Raw genomic sequence first — 18,098 nt, 5'->3', positions numbered from 1 at the left:
TGTAAGGAAAGAAGACAAATCACATTAAGATGACATATTTACTATTCTAATTTATAACTGAGCAATATCATAAATTACGCTGTTCCTGTTGCCCAGCATAAAAGTGAGTATGTACATAAGATTCATCACTAACCATAGAGATATTTCTCCTTAAAGGTTAGAAGATTGTTCTCTCTAAGAAAGACTTAACTTTAAGGGATAAACTCTAAAAAAAAAAAATCTGTTTCTCTGACTATTGGTAACATCATTTTCCAGTTCAGTCAACCTGGAAATCTCAGTTATTTTTTAGAGGAATAATTTACAGTGGTTAGCTATAGATCCTCTGGAGCTTGACTTAGTGGACTCTAGTATCAGCCTTGCTATTGTCTAGTTATGTAACCCAGGACAATTTACTTAAATTCTGCTTCAGTTTCTGTTGGGGAAATGGTGGTGACATTACCATCTACCACTCAGGGTTGTCTAAAGGTTATGTCAAATAATAAATGTAAATCATTTAAAGCAGAGCTTGGTACACAGTAAATGCTACCTCAGTGTTCATTACTATGATTACTCTCTGATCCTATTTCATTCAAAATTCTGCCACATTTATTCCTTTCTCTCCAATCCCACTGCTATGGCCTAGGTCTTACCCTCATCCCTTCATTCTTTTAGTGCTGCATTTTCCTAAAAATTGTTCTTCTATCTACAACTGGAATTCATTGTAAAGATAACACAAGACTAATGTTCAAATAAGAAACTTTTTGTTCACAGGATCAGCCTTACAAAATAGTCTCTTTGTTTTTTTCAATTGCTTGCTAATTAAATTCAGATTTCATATTCTAATTATCAGTATTTCCTACAAGCTAGCTCCAACCTTATTTTCCAGTGTTATCTGTTTTCAGTCCAAGGAAAGAAATTTATTTTGCTGTCAAATGAGTTAATTTACCATTCACTGAATATGAAGTATGCCTTTTCATCCCTAACCCTGAATATGCCATTTCCTTGACTTTTCTCTTAACATTTTTCACCTGCATAAAGATCTAGAACAGGAGTTCCCATTGTGGTGCAGTGGTTAACGAATCCGACTAGGAACCATGAGGTTGCGGGTTCAATCCCTGGCCTTGCTCAGTGGGTTAAGGATCCGGCGTTGCTGTGAGCTGTGGTGTAGGTTGCAGACACAGCTCGGATCCTGTGTTGCTGTGGCTCTGGCATAGACCAGCAGCTACAGCTCCAATTCAACCCCTAGCCTGGGAACCTCCACATGCCGTGGGAGCAGAACTAGAAAAGGCAAAAAGACAAAAAAAAAAAATAGATCTAGCACAAATCCAATCTCCATGACATATTCTTGAACCAGTGCAGTTCAGAACTGTATCTTCTTTCTTAAATCTCCGCTATTGCTTTATTTTTTCATATTTGCAACATATATACACACACACACACGCATATATAAAAACTTACCATTTCTCAAATTATTTGAAATGGCTTTATTAGCTTGACTAGTTTAGATTATTCTGATGATATCATATCTTAATACCACATCTCCTGTTTTACTTATGCATGGACATATCTTATTTCCTCAAATTGAAGACAGAATTTTCTTGAAAGTCATTTTTTTATCTCCCCCTCCTACTTGCTCTCTCACTGAACAAGCACAGTGCCTGTCATATTATGGGAGCATGTGGTAAGTATTTATTGAATTAAATGAAATAGAATTATTAAATGTAATCACTAGCTTTGTCTTTTAGAGACCAACTTTGGAAATTGAGGGTAGAAGCATTCTCTAAGACCTTTTGGCTCAAAACCAAAAAGAGTGTGAGAACATCAAAGACTTGATCCATTCACATTTTGTATACTAGTAAGTTTGAAAATATCCATCAGTTAAAATGTTGCTAATGGCTTATTTCAAGACGTTATGTGTAAAGGGATTGGAATCAGTGGGTGGCTGAAATGAAAGAAGATGAAGATAACCAAAGAGTGAAAAGGGAAAATATCATTGTGGCTGGTGTATTGTAAAGGATGTCCCTGAGCTTGGAAATACTTGAAAATGATGAATAGGGAGGAAAATGATTGAGTTAAGCTGGACTCTTCATTCCAAATCTCTCTGTATTGCATGAGGTTGCTTCAGAACTGCAAGAAGAAGGCATAGTCAGTCGCTTCAAATTATGAGAAGTAAGATTAATAGAAGCATAATCTATGGTCTCTGGCCTTAGGGAAGGAACTTTTTTTAAGTTTTCTTTACTCAAACAGCATTTTTTTTCAAGGCAATTATTTTTGGATCTCTGAGTGGTCCCATCAACAATATGGGGCAATTGTCCTTTGTTTAGATGAAATTCAATCATCTACTGCTTATTTACTAAAGAACTAATATCATCTATGATCTGAGGTTTACAAGTTGGGTTTTTATGCAAAGAAAAGAAAATTAGATGAACCACTAAATTTCAGTGCTTAACATTCAGGTTAAGAGGATTAAAGAAAAGAAGCTTTAGAATTAGATCAAGAAAATGGGTAGAAGATTGGACATTTTTCCAAAGAATACATACAGATGGTCAACTAACACATGAAAAGATGCTCAATATCACTAATGATAAGGGAAATGTAAATCAAAACCACAATGAGATATCACTTCATACCTGCTAAAATGGCTATTATAAAAAAGATAAGAAATAGCAAATGTTCATGAGGAAATAGAAAAGAGGGATCTCTTGTGCACTGTTGGTAGGAATGTAAGTCAGTGCAGCCACTGTGGAAAATAGTATGGAAGATCCACAAAGAATTATAAATAGAACTACCACATTATCCAGCAATTGCATCCCTGGGTGTTTATCAGAAGAAATTGAAAGCACTAACTTGAAAAGATAGGTGTGCCCCCATGTTCAGTGCAGCATTATTTACAATGACCAAGATATGGAAAACAAACTAAATGTCCATTGATAAACAAATGAATAAAAAAGATAATGGACTATGGACAATGCATATGTGATGGAATACTATTTGGTCATGAAAAAGAATGAAATCTTGCCCTTTGCGACAACATGGACAGATCTTGAGGGCATTAGGCCAAGTAAAATAAGTCAGACAAAGATAAATACCATATGATTTGCATACATGTGTAACTTAAAAACAAGCAAAAAACGGCATAGATAAAGAGAACAGATTGGAGGTTGCCAGAGGAGAGGGTGAGGGGTGGGTAAAATGGGTGATGAAGGTCAAAAAGTACACACTTCTAAGTTATAAAATAAAAAATCATGGATATATGCTATACAGCATGGTTATTATAATTAATAATATTGTATTGCATATTCAAAAGTTGCTGAGAGTAAATCTTAAAAGTCCTCATCAAAAGAAAAAATTTTATAAGGATGTATGCTGACAGATGTTAGCTAGACCTACTGTGGTAATAATTTTGCAATGTATACAAATATCGAATCATGTTGCACATTTGAAATAATACAGTGTTTATGTCAATTATACCTCTATAAAAATTATCAACCTCAAGCTTCACTCCCATGAATAATAGATTTAAACTTTCTGTAATGCATTTTCTTCACATGAAAAATGGAAATAACAACATAACTATCTCATCATACTGTTGCTTAGATTAACTGAGATAAAGTGCATGGGATATAGTAGATACTTAATACATATTGTTTTCTTGTCCACAGCCATTCAATTTCCATGAACTATTTAATGAAACATTGTATTAGATTGTTCACTCAAAGTATTTGATAATCATTTTAACAACTTTCTTTATTCTGTATTTATAAGTTGCCTGGCCTCCTTCAAAACACACATTTCAGATTCCATGAGAACACGACTGCCCCCTCTTCTCTCCAAAAAGCACACAAATGCACTTTCAGCCTAGGTATGCAATCAATACATAATAGGATATACATGCTGTATGACTAAATGGTTTGTTTCTTAAAAGTTCAAAGAAGAAAAAGTAACTACTGAAAGTATCTTGCTCTGTGTATAAGGCCAAAGTTTAGTTTCTTTCTGAGCATGTCAATCAATAGTATTCACTGAGTACCTTTAGTTGTACATTTTATATGATGTTATTATGAAATTATGATGCTTATAACAAACATACCTGAATGGAAATATCCAAATGAATCAATTCCAATTCAATAACCATGAACATTAATCAAGCATTAACTATATAGCTGGAACTGTGCTATTGCTTACATGTATTAACTCACTAAAAATTTGGTAGCTCCAAATCTTACATCCATTTTAAAGAGACAGTAAGTAATTTATTCAAGGTCACAGCTAATAAGGGGTAAATCCAGAATTTAGGACCAGCTGATCTGAATTCTGACTCCAAATACTTAAAACATTCTACAATGCTGCCCTTTTTCCTGAAGCAGTTATACTGGGAGACAATGTTCAAACATCAATACTGCCATCATTGCCTCTGCTTTTTGGAAATTTTAATTTAGATTTGTCCTCCAGATTATCCCACTTCACCAAACAAGGACTTTGAGCATGCAGAGGCTAGGACTCCATGATTCTGAGGTTCCTTTCAACTCTAAAATAAGAGTATGAGAGCACTTAATTCTGGTTTTTGTTGTTTTGTTTTTTAATGAATGAAAGAAGACATTTAAAGGATTTCAGGACTCCAATTCTAAAATCTTTTAATCAAAGAATAATTTAGGTGATTTATAAACTTTCTTTGAGAATCGACATTTTCACATATTTCCTACCAATTCAAAGCAATCCAAGTCAGGAATTGGAAGCATCATTTGAAATGGAAACAACGACATGACAGACAATGCATAAAGAAAGTCTGCAACGTTTCCATGATATTGTTCAAGCAAAACAAAATCCAAAGAAATTATTAGATAGTATTTATATTCTTAAATATCCAGGCTATTAAATAAAACTAATTTAAAATTTTCTAAGTTACTGGTAGAGGTAATATTTCTGAAAAGTGTTGTGTTTTGATCAAAGCCCAGGTTGTCACTCTGAATAGATGCTAAACAAGTTAAAACATCTTGGGTCTCAGTTTTCTCACATATAAACTGGGAATCAAAATAGTGATCTTAAAATATGTAGGAGATAATTAAGACAAAATACATAAATTGCCTGATACACAAGAAATCTTAATCTTTAGCAAATCCAAATATTTAATTCATTACTTCTATTTAAAATTTCTATAGCAACACTGGTTAATAAGACTAATGTTTTCTTCTTGCTTCTCAATGTATGATTAAAAGAAAAAACTCACTTAAATAAGTGATAAATATTATGTACCACTTATATACATAGAACAATAGTAAACTCAGTTATTAAAAATCTTGAAATTATACAATTTAATTCAGAGTAGCAAAATAGTTCAATTTTAAGACATGCATTTTTCCTTAGTATTCACAAATATCAAGAACCATAAATAGAAATGAATTCTTTTATGACTGTCTGCCAAATTTATTCAGCATGACTGCAATTGAGTGGGAAAATAAAAATACGTATTACTTACTGTATGTGGCACTTGGCAATTTCAAAATGATTTGCAAACATTCATCCTCAAAATACTCCTACAAAATGCATCTGTGAAAAGAAAGAAATGCAAAAGAGTAAGCAATTTGCCAAGGTCACAGAAAAACTAATCCAGACCAACACTCCAACGCTGCTTATTTTAACATACCGAAATAAGGTTTCATAAAATATAGATTATACATCTAGCATATTACAATGGGCTGATGAAGAGAAACATTCCCAATTATATGAAAATATTCTGCTTATCAGTCAAGGAGGATATTCTTAAGATGAATCCACATATGGGCTACCAAAGTACATGCAAGAAACACAGACCCCCAAGAACAAAGCAGAATAACATAAAAGCAGTTCAAAAATATGATATGATTTATAGGTAAATTTAGTCAGAAATTTTAGGTGATTTTTAAATAATTTGCATTTTGAAATTTTACTTTTGTCTGATATGTGAAGATTATTGAGTCAGGAGAATTTTGCTTGATTTATCCAGAGGATTATACCAATTCACTTTGTAACTGTGTTTCAATTCTAATTGAAAACCATGTACCAAGAAAAATGCAGGCAGGCCACTTGCACACTTCACAAAAATAGACATTCATTTCTTTCTTTTTTTTTTTTTTTTCTGGAAAGCCAATTATAAGCAGAAAGTTATTTAATCAATTTCTCTAATTAATTTGTTTGTTTTAGAGGAGAAGCTTTGGGAAAAGCACAGTAATCTCCAAGTGCAAAGGATTCCAACCTAAGGGAATTTTATGCTTTTGGCTATACTGTTTTATAAGAGAACTGTTCAAATGAAACAAAACAAGACACAATCTAATGATAATTAAAGCAGCCATATAATCAAAGTACATGTTGTTTCAGACAGATTGCACTATGGACAATACAAATAAAAATTAAGTAGTAAGTATCTTTAGAGGGACTTTAGAGAGCAGAGAAATGTCTGTTTTTTTTGGATAGGTCACACCCCGCAGGCTCATCTATTTCCTACTTTTGAAAACAGTTTTCTACTGTCATTTTTAAACACCAGAGTGTTTTGCTTCTGATCCAAAATCCCTTTACCTACCAACTACCACTGCACCTCTTTGCTGTAAAACCAAAGGAATAATATTAATTATGCTCTAAAGAGCTTATTTCATTAGTTGAAGTGACTGCTTTTAACATTTCATTTCATTGTATTCTTATAATCAGGTGTTATTGATTAATCACTTTGTTTTAACTTCTATTCATATTTTAAAGTTTCATGGGCTTAAATTTCCAGTTATTGAAATATATGTTTGATAATTATTTAAGCTAAGGGAGAAATTTAAAAACACAATTGACTGGTACATAATCATAAGAATTAATCACCTCAAATCATGATTTAACATTTATGATGGACACATCCTTCAGAGAGATACCTCCTTGGTTGACAGGTGTACTATTCAACAAAATAATTATAATGATAAAGAAAAAAACTCTTCAGTAACTATATAAACTAGGTTAACAGAACATGACCACTAAAGGTAAAGCAGCACAGACCACAAATTCTGGTTATATCATGGCATATTTATAGAATACTTAAAAAATATGGACCTGGAATTTGGAATAGTTGTGGTAATAGCAGCCACCTAAATCTGAAACTCTTCACACAAACCGTAAAATATACAGCCAACAAAACCAAATAAAAAAACACAAATCCTAGGCCTTCAGCATAACTGGAAGTTGGAGAATAATAAAAATGTCAGATTACCTGTAAACATAAAATTAAACACCAATTTTCAGCAGAGTTATCTTTCAAGCTCCCACTATAGGTACTACAGTGATCTGAGGCTGAAAAACCGAGGGAGAAAAGAGAGGAAAACAAAGGTCCTAAGAGTGACACAAAACTCACTCTCAGAAGGTACACTGAAACTATGAAAATATTGAAAAACTGTCCTGGCATATTGGAACATGAACGCAGGGAGGAGACTTAAAAGTATATGGAATTCAAGGTGACAATATATTTTCTGGGGGAGGAGGAAGGCCTTTGAAAATGATGCAGGTCTGTCAAAAAGACACAGCCCCAGCTTCAAGAAATTCTCACAAGTCAAATCTGGGACAATGGTAGAATCAGAATAAATAATTATCACAAAGAATTAAATGTCATTACAGAATACAAAATATAAATAAAGGAAATTAATAATCTTTAGAAGTAAGAATTGGAAAACTCTCCCCTTATGTAGACAACACCTAACAGATATAGGTGGATGGATATAGTTAGAAAATTATTGAGCACACATTACAGTTAACTGATTTAGTCATGTGTATCAGCATCAGTGGGTGAAAATGTGTTGACAAACAAGATATTTCCATAGTCTTGAAGTATCTTCCCCAAAAAACACTTACTAATTACAATGGGGAAAACAGCAACTTTCAGTGGAGAAACTTGGTAGAGACCACATTGAATAAAGGAACAAAGACAACATCATCAGTAACAGAACAAACACATGTGATAAGTCTCCAAGCACAATGAACTTGAGAAGGACACAGCATCACTTCCATGGTTTGTCTGCCAAAAATGTATAACGTCAGTCAATCATTATGAAATATCAGGTAAACCCAAACTGATGAAATCTGAAAATATCTGGCCCAAACTCTGCAAGTCATTTAAAACCAAGGAAATGTTCCAGATTAGAGGAAGTTTAAAAAAGACAAGATAATCACGTGTGATCATAGATGCACTGTGAGTTATGTAATAATATTTCATTAAAATGATATTATTAATTTTCATAAATGTGCTGTGGTTACATAGAAAGATGTCCTTATTCTTAAGAAAAACATGCTAAAGTACTTTAAGTAAAGAAGCATGATGTCTGCAATTTATTCTCAAAAGATTCAGGGGGAGTTCCCGTCGTGGCGCAGTGGTTAACGAATCCGACTAGGAACCATGAGGTTGCGGGTTTGGTCCCTGCCCTTGCTCAGTGGGTTAACGATCCGGCGTTGTCGTGAGCTGTGGTGTAGGTTGCAGACGCGGCTCGGACCCCGCGTTGCTGTGGCTCTGGTGTAGGCCGGTGGCTACAGCTCCGATTAGACCCCTAGCCTGGGAACCTCCATATGCCACGGAAGCGGCCCAAGAAATAACAAATAGACAAAAAAGAAAAAAAAAAGATTCAGGGAAACACTATATATGTCTTATATAGTTATGTAATTATAAATTATAAATTATAGTTATGTAATTATATGACACATATATATATTTATATATATAAACATATACAGAAAGAGAGAGCAAGCAGAAATAATAAAGCACAGTGGCAAAAGTAAATAATGAATCTGGGCAGAGAGTATTCAGGGCGCTTAGGCACAAAAATTACAAATTTTCTGTATGTTTGAAGCTATAGCAACATTTTAAATTAGAGAAAACAGGTAGAAATAAATGAATGTCTTACTTCCATTGAGATATTTTGAAATCACAAAAAAAAATAGCGATAATCAATGAAGTGTTTTTAAATAAAAAAAAGTTAAGAAGTTAAAACAAGTCAGAATCATTGTTCAAGATTTTTGGAAAGCTAAAATAACAAAATTCCACATATATATATATATGCACAAATATTCTCCTGTATCTTATGTATTATATATGTATATATGTTAAATATGCATATATTTTGATCAAAGATATATTTTAATAACATAATGATATATGCATATTAAGTTCATAAAATAAAGGAGAATGAAAGTAAATGTGGAATCTAGCTTTAGGTTTTTTATTAACTCATACAAACAATATTATAGTCAGTGAATTCAGCAATATAAAGTTAAATAATGAAATGATATTTGCAAATATAAGTTGTCAGCAATTAAAGGAAAAAAAAAGATTATCAAACAGTCCTTAAAGGTCATCTAAGTGTTTTTTCTTCTATAGCTGTTTTTCTAAATCAAAAGTTATCAACTTCTGTTTTCTTAAATTCAGGAAAAATAAAATCCATAAAAAATAATAATCAACTTTAATCCCTAAAGCAATATATTTCATTTAAAACAATATATTTCCTGTTTATATTTCTAAACCATTATTTAAAGAATTATACAGGAGTTCCCATTGCGGCTGAGGGGATTAAGAACCCAACTAGTATCCATGAGGATATGGATTTGATCCCTGGCCTCATTCAGTTGGTTACAGGATCTGATGTTGCTGTGAACTGTGGTGTAGGCTGGCAGCTGCAGCTCCAGTTAGAGTCTTAGCCTGGGAACTTCCATATGCCACAGGTGCAGCCTGGAAAAAAGCAAAAAAAAAATTTAAAGAAATATACAATATAAACTCTCATAATTAGATTCTTTTTTTAACTTCATTTTGAACTTCTTTCTATGACAGCATCATGTTTATCCTTACAATGCAAAAATAATTTCACTGATCAGTATCCCATACATGCCATCATTTGTTTAATATTTTTATCTATAATTTGTTATCAAATATCAGTTCCCCAAAATTTTAAAACATCACAAAGGTCCTTCTGAATATATCCTTAGTCATAGCATGACTGTTTCCTTTGGATAAAATACTCAGAAGTGAAATTGCTGGATTAAATAGCATGAGGCTGTTAAGACGTGCTAAACTATATTTTGTTAATACAGCTGCACACAATTTTCATATTTGAAAAACCCCACAATCAGGTTACACTTTACAATCCCTGAAAGCCCCTGGCAGTCATGCCATCATATTTCTTGCCTGACTGTGTCCTGATTTGGACTTAGTTCTTCATATTGCCATGTCTTAAATTGAGTTGTATGCATTCTTGGTGTTACATATACTGAGTTTACTCTTTGAAAGGCCTTCAAAGAGGTTATCCAAAAATCTGACATTGAAATAAAAAACTGTTTATATGTAAAAGCATGGAAACAGCACAGCTTTATGAAAATAATTATTTATTTTTGGAAGAATAAACTCCTCCTATTTTCTTACAAAGTGACAGTCAAGTACTTTACAGGACCTAAGGGAGGAAATAAAGATGTCGCAGTTTGGAATATGAGACCATTCAAGAGGACTGGTTGCTACACGACAAGTGAGGCAAACGAAGACAGGAAAACACTACAGAGCCCCCTGAATACTCCAAGCCCCTCCACTCATTTCTAATTTATAGCAACAATGTGTCAAAATGCCTAGATATTACCATTCACATTTTATTATGTTACATATTACCATATTTAAGTGCTACTTTATGATGGTCTTCATCAATATACAAGTTACTTCAGCTACCTTTCTCCCTATATTTAAATTGGATTCTTATAAATTCCCACAGATTTAGCAACTTTCCTAATCTATAGTTTCCATATGTTATATTATTAAATTCTGGAGATTAATACAAATAATTATTCAGTATAAGCACCCACTCAACCCGTCTGGAGTCTCGGTTGATCTGCCCTGGCAGGTCACTGATTCAATGACACATAGCAAGTCATGCCTCCCATTACACAAGACTACATTTCTTCCCTGGTTGATGAGAACATCATGTGAGATAAAAACTAAACTTTATTGAAGTGAAGATATACGAACTCTTTTGCCTCCCCTCATATTTAAGTCCTGTCATTGTGTCAGAGAATAAAATTAGATGAACTCAGAGTGATTTACTTCTTTCAAAGCCATGTTGGTTGTTCCCCCTATTTGTTCTGTGCTTTGAGGTGAATGAAAATCAAATGTCTTTTTGATTTATTTTTCTATTTTCCTAGATCTCAAAGCAAGCTGATTAATCTATAACTTCTAAAGTCATCAATAATATGTTTTCCCTCTCCCTCCTCATTTTCATTTGGCCTTCTATAACTCTAAGCCAACTCTTTTGCACACTTTCTATTGTAAATATCTTGATAATAATTCTATGATTCTTTCTATCCTGAAAGCCATAATGAATAAGGATCTCCTGAATATTGTAAATTTTTAATTCTCCTGAGGTCTATTAGCCAACTAATGATCATTATTATTATTATTATTATTTTGCTTTTTTAGGGCCACACCCACAGTATATGGAGGTTCCCAGGCTAGGGATTGAATTGGAGCTGCAGCCACTAGCCTATGCCACAGCCACAGCAATGTGGGATCCAAGCTGTGTCTGTGACCTATACCATAGCTCATGGCAACACTGGATCCTTAACCAACTGAACGAGGCCAGGGATTGAACCCAAGTTCTCATGGATACTACTTGGATTTGCTTCCTCTGTGCCACAATGGGAACTCCCTCCATTAGCCATCTTATATCACTGCACAATTCCATATCTTGTCTACCCCATAGTTCACATAGGTAATGCCTTGACCAAGATCCTGAACAACCTTGCCCTGTGATTTTTGACTGTGTGTGTATCCTGTAGACAGTGTCTGCACCGTGGCATTCCCTAACCACAGACTCTTTCATCCATCCCTCTTCTCTAGTTACCCAGTTGGGGAGAAGTCAAGACCTGCTTCCTAACTCAAGTGGGTTTCCAGTCAATTCTTTGTTCCTTTTATTTTATTTCATGTTTTTCCATCAGATGTTCAAGGAAATGGCAAAATGACTGTTCCAAATATTCACCAGCCTCTCCTGTAAAGAACACTGAAATCTTTTCCTTCACTCCCTGCTCATGACCCACCTGAAGAGATATGAAAAATGATTGGCTCCTCCATTCTTGGAGATAAAAGCTGAATCAGGTTTCCTTAACTCACTTCACCCACTCTCAGCAAACACACATTAGAGCATGGCTGATTTTATGTCCTTCACTTCATTACTTTCTAGTCTCTATAGAATTTAACCTTTTCCTTTACATATCACTGTCTTTTGACTCATTCCAACTCCATGATGTTTTTCTAAGAACAAATTAGAGATTCAGGCAGATTTATCTTCAGAGAATCTCATCATTTATAATATTCATAACTGTATGTCTTTAAAAGTAACTATAGTGTATAACTATTAGATATAAAACTGATATAAAGTACATCCTTAACTGCACTACACCATCCAAATATATGGTATGGCAGATTTTTATCTTCCAAGAGGCCACTGCACGTCCCATCCAACATGCTCTTCTGCGATGTGAACTGGACATTCACTCCTCATGAGATGAAGCTATTTCTTCTTGGAATCAGAGAAGACCCTATGACTACTTTGACCAAGAGGATACTGCACAAGTCCATGAATAACCCTAACTGGCCTAGCATCTTCTGTTTTCTGCCTCTTGGAGCCTCAGGTGCCATATAAAAAGTTCACACTCTGCTGGAGAGAGTGGCCATGTAGAAGAGCACACAGACATCAGACATATGAGTAAAGAAACCATACTGGACATCCAGTTGATTCAGCCTTTAAATGACTCCAGTCCCAGGCAAAACCTGATGGTAACTACATGACAGACCACAAGTGAGGCACTCCCAGCAGAGACCATTCACCCATAGAACTATGAGAGATGATAATAAATTGTTTAAGCCACTAAATTTCTGGATAATTTCTTGATTAGCAATAAAAATAATAAGAAAATGTGATCATCCTAGAGTCTAAAATATAGAAGGATAATGCAATAATCTGTCATCCTTTTTTATGTACAACCTAAAATTATATATATGAACATATATGGATGAGAATGTGAATTGTTTATATGGTAATCTATTTTTCTGTTGCTGTCTCTACTTCTATCTACATAAGTTATCTTCCAATTAAAATGACTTTCAATTGTATTCTGCCTAATTGCTGATACGTGTACTAACGCAGATTTTATATACATATATAATATGTATATGGATGTGTATGTATGTACACATACACACACAGTGTGGTTTGGGGCCACTTGGCCTGTAAAATAGAATATATAGTAGAAACATGAATGCCGTTCCTGTGTTAAGAACTGATGATGTGGAAAGCAGTTTAAATTTGCTTTCTGTGCATCCCCAAAGCAGAACCTAGACCAGTAAGACCAGTGAGAAAAGTTACAAGGAATCAAATTTAAGTTCAGCATAAGGAAAAGCCCTGTTATTATAAAGAATGTCAAAACAGAATGAGCTTCCCTAAGAAAGGGCCAAATGAAGAGTTCTAGAAGAGGCTGAAGGTCCATTCTCCAGAAATGTTGAAAGGGACTTCAAGTCCTGACTGGCTGCTGAAATTAAAGGTTTTTTAAATACCCTCTTGAACCCACTACTTTGATAAATTTGTGGTGATTATCTTTGGAATAGATTATGCTAATATTTTTATATCCCCATCATATCCCAGAAACAGACACGAGGAGTGTCACAAAGATTCATTCAATAGAGCATCATTAAATTCTCAGCCCTTTATCCTACTGAATCAATATTTAACAATTTTTCAAGACATTTATTGAATAACTAGCTATATTATAGACTTTGGCAGGCCTCAGGGGAACAATGAGAAATGTGATGCCTCCACTATGAAAAAGATTATAATTTAAAATGGGAGACAGAGGAGGACAATCATGATAACATGGTGAGAGTGAGCAACAGCAATAGGAACAAAGTACTATGGGAACAGGCAAAATAGAAAAATTCTGCCTTAAAATCTTGGCAAAATCCTTTGAAAAGAGGTATCATTCGAGTTGATCCTTGAAATGAGATGATAGGTAATTAAAGGCTACAAAGCAGTGTGAGCAAAGAAATGATCATGAGATCTATGCCGTGTCCAGGTAACAAAGAAGTAGTTCAGTGAATCCTTAAAATAGATTAGGATTGGGTAACAAATGAGAAATGAGGCTGCAAACGTCACCAGGATAGATTTCCAGGAAGGGTCTTGCATGATATGCTATAGAATTTGAAATTTAACCTATAGAGCTTTCAAACGTTTTTACACTCAAGAGTTACATGCCCAGAATTATATTTTGTGAGATCCCTCTATTGGTAATGTGCAGGAGGTGAGGTAACTCTATTTTAAGGAAATATCTCCGTCTTGGGTTTAGATTAGGCACCACCTTGACTATGGGAAGGTGGGGTGACAGGATCACCCCTCATGATCCATTTCAATCTTAAACTCAGTGACTTATATTCCTTTCAAAAGAAACAAGTTGCAGACAAATTCTTATAAATGACAGAGGGAGCAGAACTCTTGGGTCACCCTGTTGAAAATCACAAAGATATCATTGCTATTTCAAATACCCAAGGAGTTTGACAAGAAGTATGTAGGAAGCTTACAATCTTTGACTAGCTGACAATGGCATGTGAGAGGGAAAAAATCACAAGGAAGACATTAACATATCACAGTAGAAAGGCAATTTCAACTGTCCTTCTGGGAAAGCCAGATAAAAATTTGACTGACCTAAATCCTTTCTGGCCTGCATCATTTTCCAAAGTAGCATCTATGGCTTTGGAAGACTCAGGGGACCTATCTGTACATGTACAATCTAATTAACGCATGCAGGAAGGATTAATTGTGCAGGACATTTTGCTAGGTACAGCACAAAAAGAGCTACATTGGACTGCCTTTGCAGATTTCATAATCTATTAAAGACAGATGAATGCAGATATACATTTACAATTTAGGAATGTAGAAGAAGATTCATTAAACAATAAAAATAGACAAAAATGTATATACTTATATTCAATGCTTCATGAGCATCAGTCAGCAGGACAATTCCTTGATTAGCTCCATTTCAAGGGGAAAAATAGAGGTAAGAGTCAGAGGATAAATGCCAGTGACAAGATTCCGCTCCTGAGACCTACTGGAAAAGAGGAGAAAAGCTCTGCCCTAGTCGGATTTAACAGCAGTGTATCTGAGGTCAAGGAAAGGGTCTAAGGCACAACATGACACTGGATGGCAGCTGCTGGCAGGGAGGAAGAACAGGCCAACCACAGCACAGAATCAACTCAGGGATACCAGCTCCTTTTATTTCCTCCCTTCCTTTGTTTTGGTGTTGGGCCACTTGTCGCTGGCTAGGCAGATCTATACATGGGTGTCAGCAAAAAAATAGAAATTCATTAAATTTCTAATAAATTGAAAGTGTGAACATGGAGTGAGAAGGTAACATGTGAAAAAGTTTGAAATTGGGGTGCAGTGTGAATTTTATCCCTGAGACCCATATATGTGGTGTGTAAAATCAGAATTCTTAGGTCCTCTGAATGACTTGCTTGACAGCAATCAGTCAAGCATAGCATCAGATAAGAATTTTAGAAACTGAAGAACTTCACTGTCCTTGAAGCCCCCACACAGTGGTAAATGTGCACATTTTCCTATAAAATACACTCACGAATAAGGTAGTCTGAACACATTTGCTGAAGAACAGAGGGAAGGAAAAGTAAAAATTCTACAAGATAACAATATGTAGAAAGATGCTCCTTATTCATAAATTTGTAATACTGTTCATAGAGAAAGATGACATTTATATTTTTTTTATAGTTTCAGAGGCCCTTTCTTGATAGAATGGCTTGGCCCTATGAAAATATATGGATCTATTTTGTGGATGTTGTTCATCTTGAATGAGGACATAATTCCCAGAAGCAGGAATAAGAAAATCATCTTTTTAGTGGTATAAGACTTCAGTAAAGGCAGAGATTTGACAGAAAGCAGAAGGGCAGACACACACAAAAAGACTTTGCCACATAGACCCCCAAGGTTTTAAAATTGCAAAAGCAGTAATTACATGTGGTGCACATGAACACATTGATGAAAACCCATTTGAAAGCATGTGCCTCTTAATGAAATTATGGGAGATCCTGATCTTGCATTTACCTAGTGTCTTAAACCAGGAAGATCCCAGATGTATTAATTAATTATATATACTGACTCTTGAAGCAGGAATCGTTTCATGCACCAATGAAGTGCTCTTCTATGTTAAAATGTGGCAACATTTTATTAGCCCATAATTACATACATCAAGTTATTGTGAGATGTACCCTTTGGACAATTAAAAATGCAAGGGTACATAGAGATTTATAATAAAATGCATACGCATGCAACTTGATTAAAATCACATATTTGTTTGGCTTGACAAGTTCTAAGTGCATATATGTTTAAGAAAATAGATGGACAGAAAACAACATTAGCTAAAAAAAATGACAAAATTTAGGAGCTTTAGGGTATGTTAGTGTGTAGAGGAATAAGAAGAGTGAAAGGGCACATGGGAAGTTGGTGTTGGGTCATTTTAATAAATACACTTGGCCCTGCAAAGGGCGTTCTGTATATGAAAGTCAGCAAAAAACGTAAGAATTCATGAAATTTCCAATAAATTGGAGGTACAAACCTGGAAGGTTGGTTAAAACCTTAAAACTGTTGAATAAAATCTGTAAAGAAAGTTATACTGAAAATAAGGTTTTTGATAGGGAAGTTAAAAAAAGTTAGACCAAAACTTAATTTGAGCCAATGAAAGGTCAAAACAAACTCTAAAGTTAATAAAAAAACAATGGAAAGTCAAGAATAAATCTGAATTATCACAAAATAAGATCAACTTCAATGGTACCGAAGAGATCATAGAAATTCACATTTAGAAACACTCAGGAGAAAGCTGGGCAGCCACATGTAAATCAATGAAGTTAGAACACTCCCTTACATCATACCCAAACTCAAAATGGCTTAAAGACTTAAATATAAGATGTGACACCGTAAAAGTCCCAGAACAGAATGTAGGCAAAACATTCTCTTACATAAATCATAGCGATGTTTTCTTAGATCAATCTCCCAAGGCAAAAATAAAAATAAAAGCAAAATTAAACAAATGGCATCTAATCAAACTTACAAGCTTTTGTACAGCAAAGGAAACCATAAACAAAATGAAAACCTATGAAATGGGAGAAAATATTTGCAAATGACACTACCAACAAGGGCTTAGTTTCCAAAATACACAAACAGCCCATACAACTCAATATCAAAAAAACAAACAACCCAATCAAAAAATGGGTAGAAGACTTAAATAAACATTTCTCCTAAGAAAAGACACAGATGGCCAACAAGCACATGAAAAGATACTCAATACCACTTATTATTAGAGAAATGCAAATCAAAACTACCCAGAAGTATCACCTCCTACAGGCCAGAATGGCTATCATCAAAAAGTCTACAAAAAATAAATGCTGGAGAGAGTATGGAGAAAAGGGACTCTCCTACACTGTTGATGAGAATGTAAACTGGTGCAGCCACTATAGACAAAAGTATGGAAGTTCCTTAAAAAGCTAAAAACAGAGTTACCATATTATTCAGCAATCCCACTCCCAGGCATATATCTGGAAAAAACTCTAATCTGAAAAGATAGAGGCACCCCAATGTTCACTGCAGCACTATTTATAATAGCCAAGACATGAAATCACCCTAACAATAGATGAATGGATAAAGAAGATTTGGTATGTATGGATATAGATATAGATAGATGTAAATAATATAATGAAAGATTACTCAGCTATAAAAAAGACTGAAATCATGCCATTTCAGCAACATGGATGGGTCTAGATATTATCACACTAAGTAAAGTCAGTCAGACAGAGAGAGATAAAGACGGTGTAATGCTACTTATAATAATGTCTAAAAAATAATATAAATGAAATTATCTACAAAACAGAAACAAACTCACATAGAAAACAAACTTGTAGTTACCAAAGGGGAAAATAAGGGAGGGATAAATTAGGAGTATGGGATTAACAGATACACTTCTATATATAAAATAGACAAACAACAAAGACTTACTCTACAGCACAGATATTTTTGTAATAACCTGTAATGAATAAGAATCTG

The 18,098-nt window shown here is 34.3% G+C and overlaps 1 protein-coding gene across 1 annotated transcript in view; it reads right to left on the bottom strand.

Moving 5' to 3' along the window:
* Positions 1-18,098, bottom strand: part of GALNT13 (polypeptide N-acetylgalactosaminyltransferase 13) — a 584,203-nt gene that overhangs the window by 547,614 nt on the left and 18,491 nt on the right. Inside the window, exon 2 of the mRNA XM_047770427.1 lies at positions 5,453-5,523. The gene's annotated coding sequence lies outside the window, so the exon portion shown is untranslated. The remainder of the gene's footprint in view (positions 1-5,452; positions 5,524-18,098) is intronic.

The sequence above is a fragment of the Phacochoerus africanus genome, chromosome 3 (assembly GCF_016906955.1).
Source record: "Phacochoerus africanus isolate WHEZ1 chromosome 3, ROS_Pafr_v1, whole genome shotgun sequence".
Lineage (NCBI taxonomy): Eukaryota > Metazoa > Chordata > Mammalia > Artiodactyla > Suidae > Phacochoerus > Phacochoerus africanus.
This window is presented reverse-complemented; position numbering and strand designations above follow the sequence as displayed.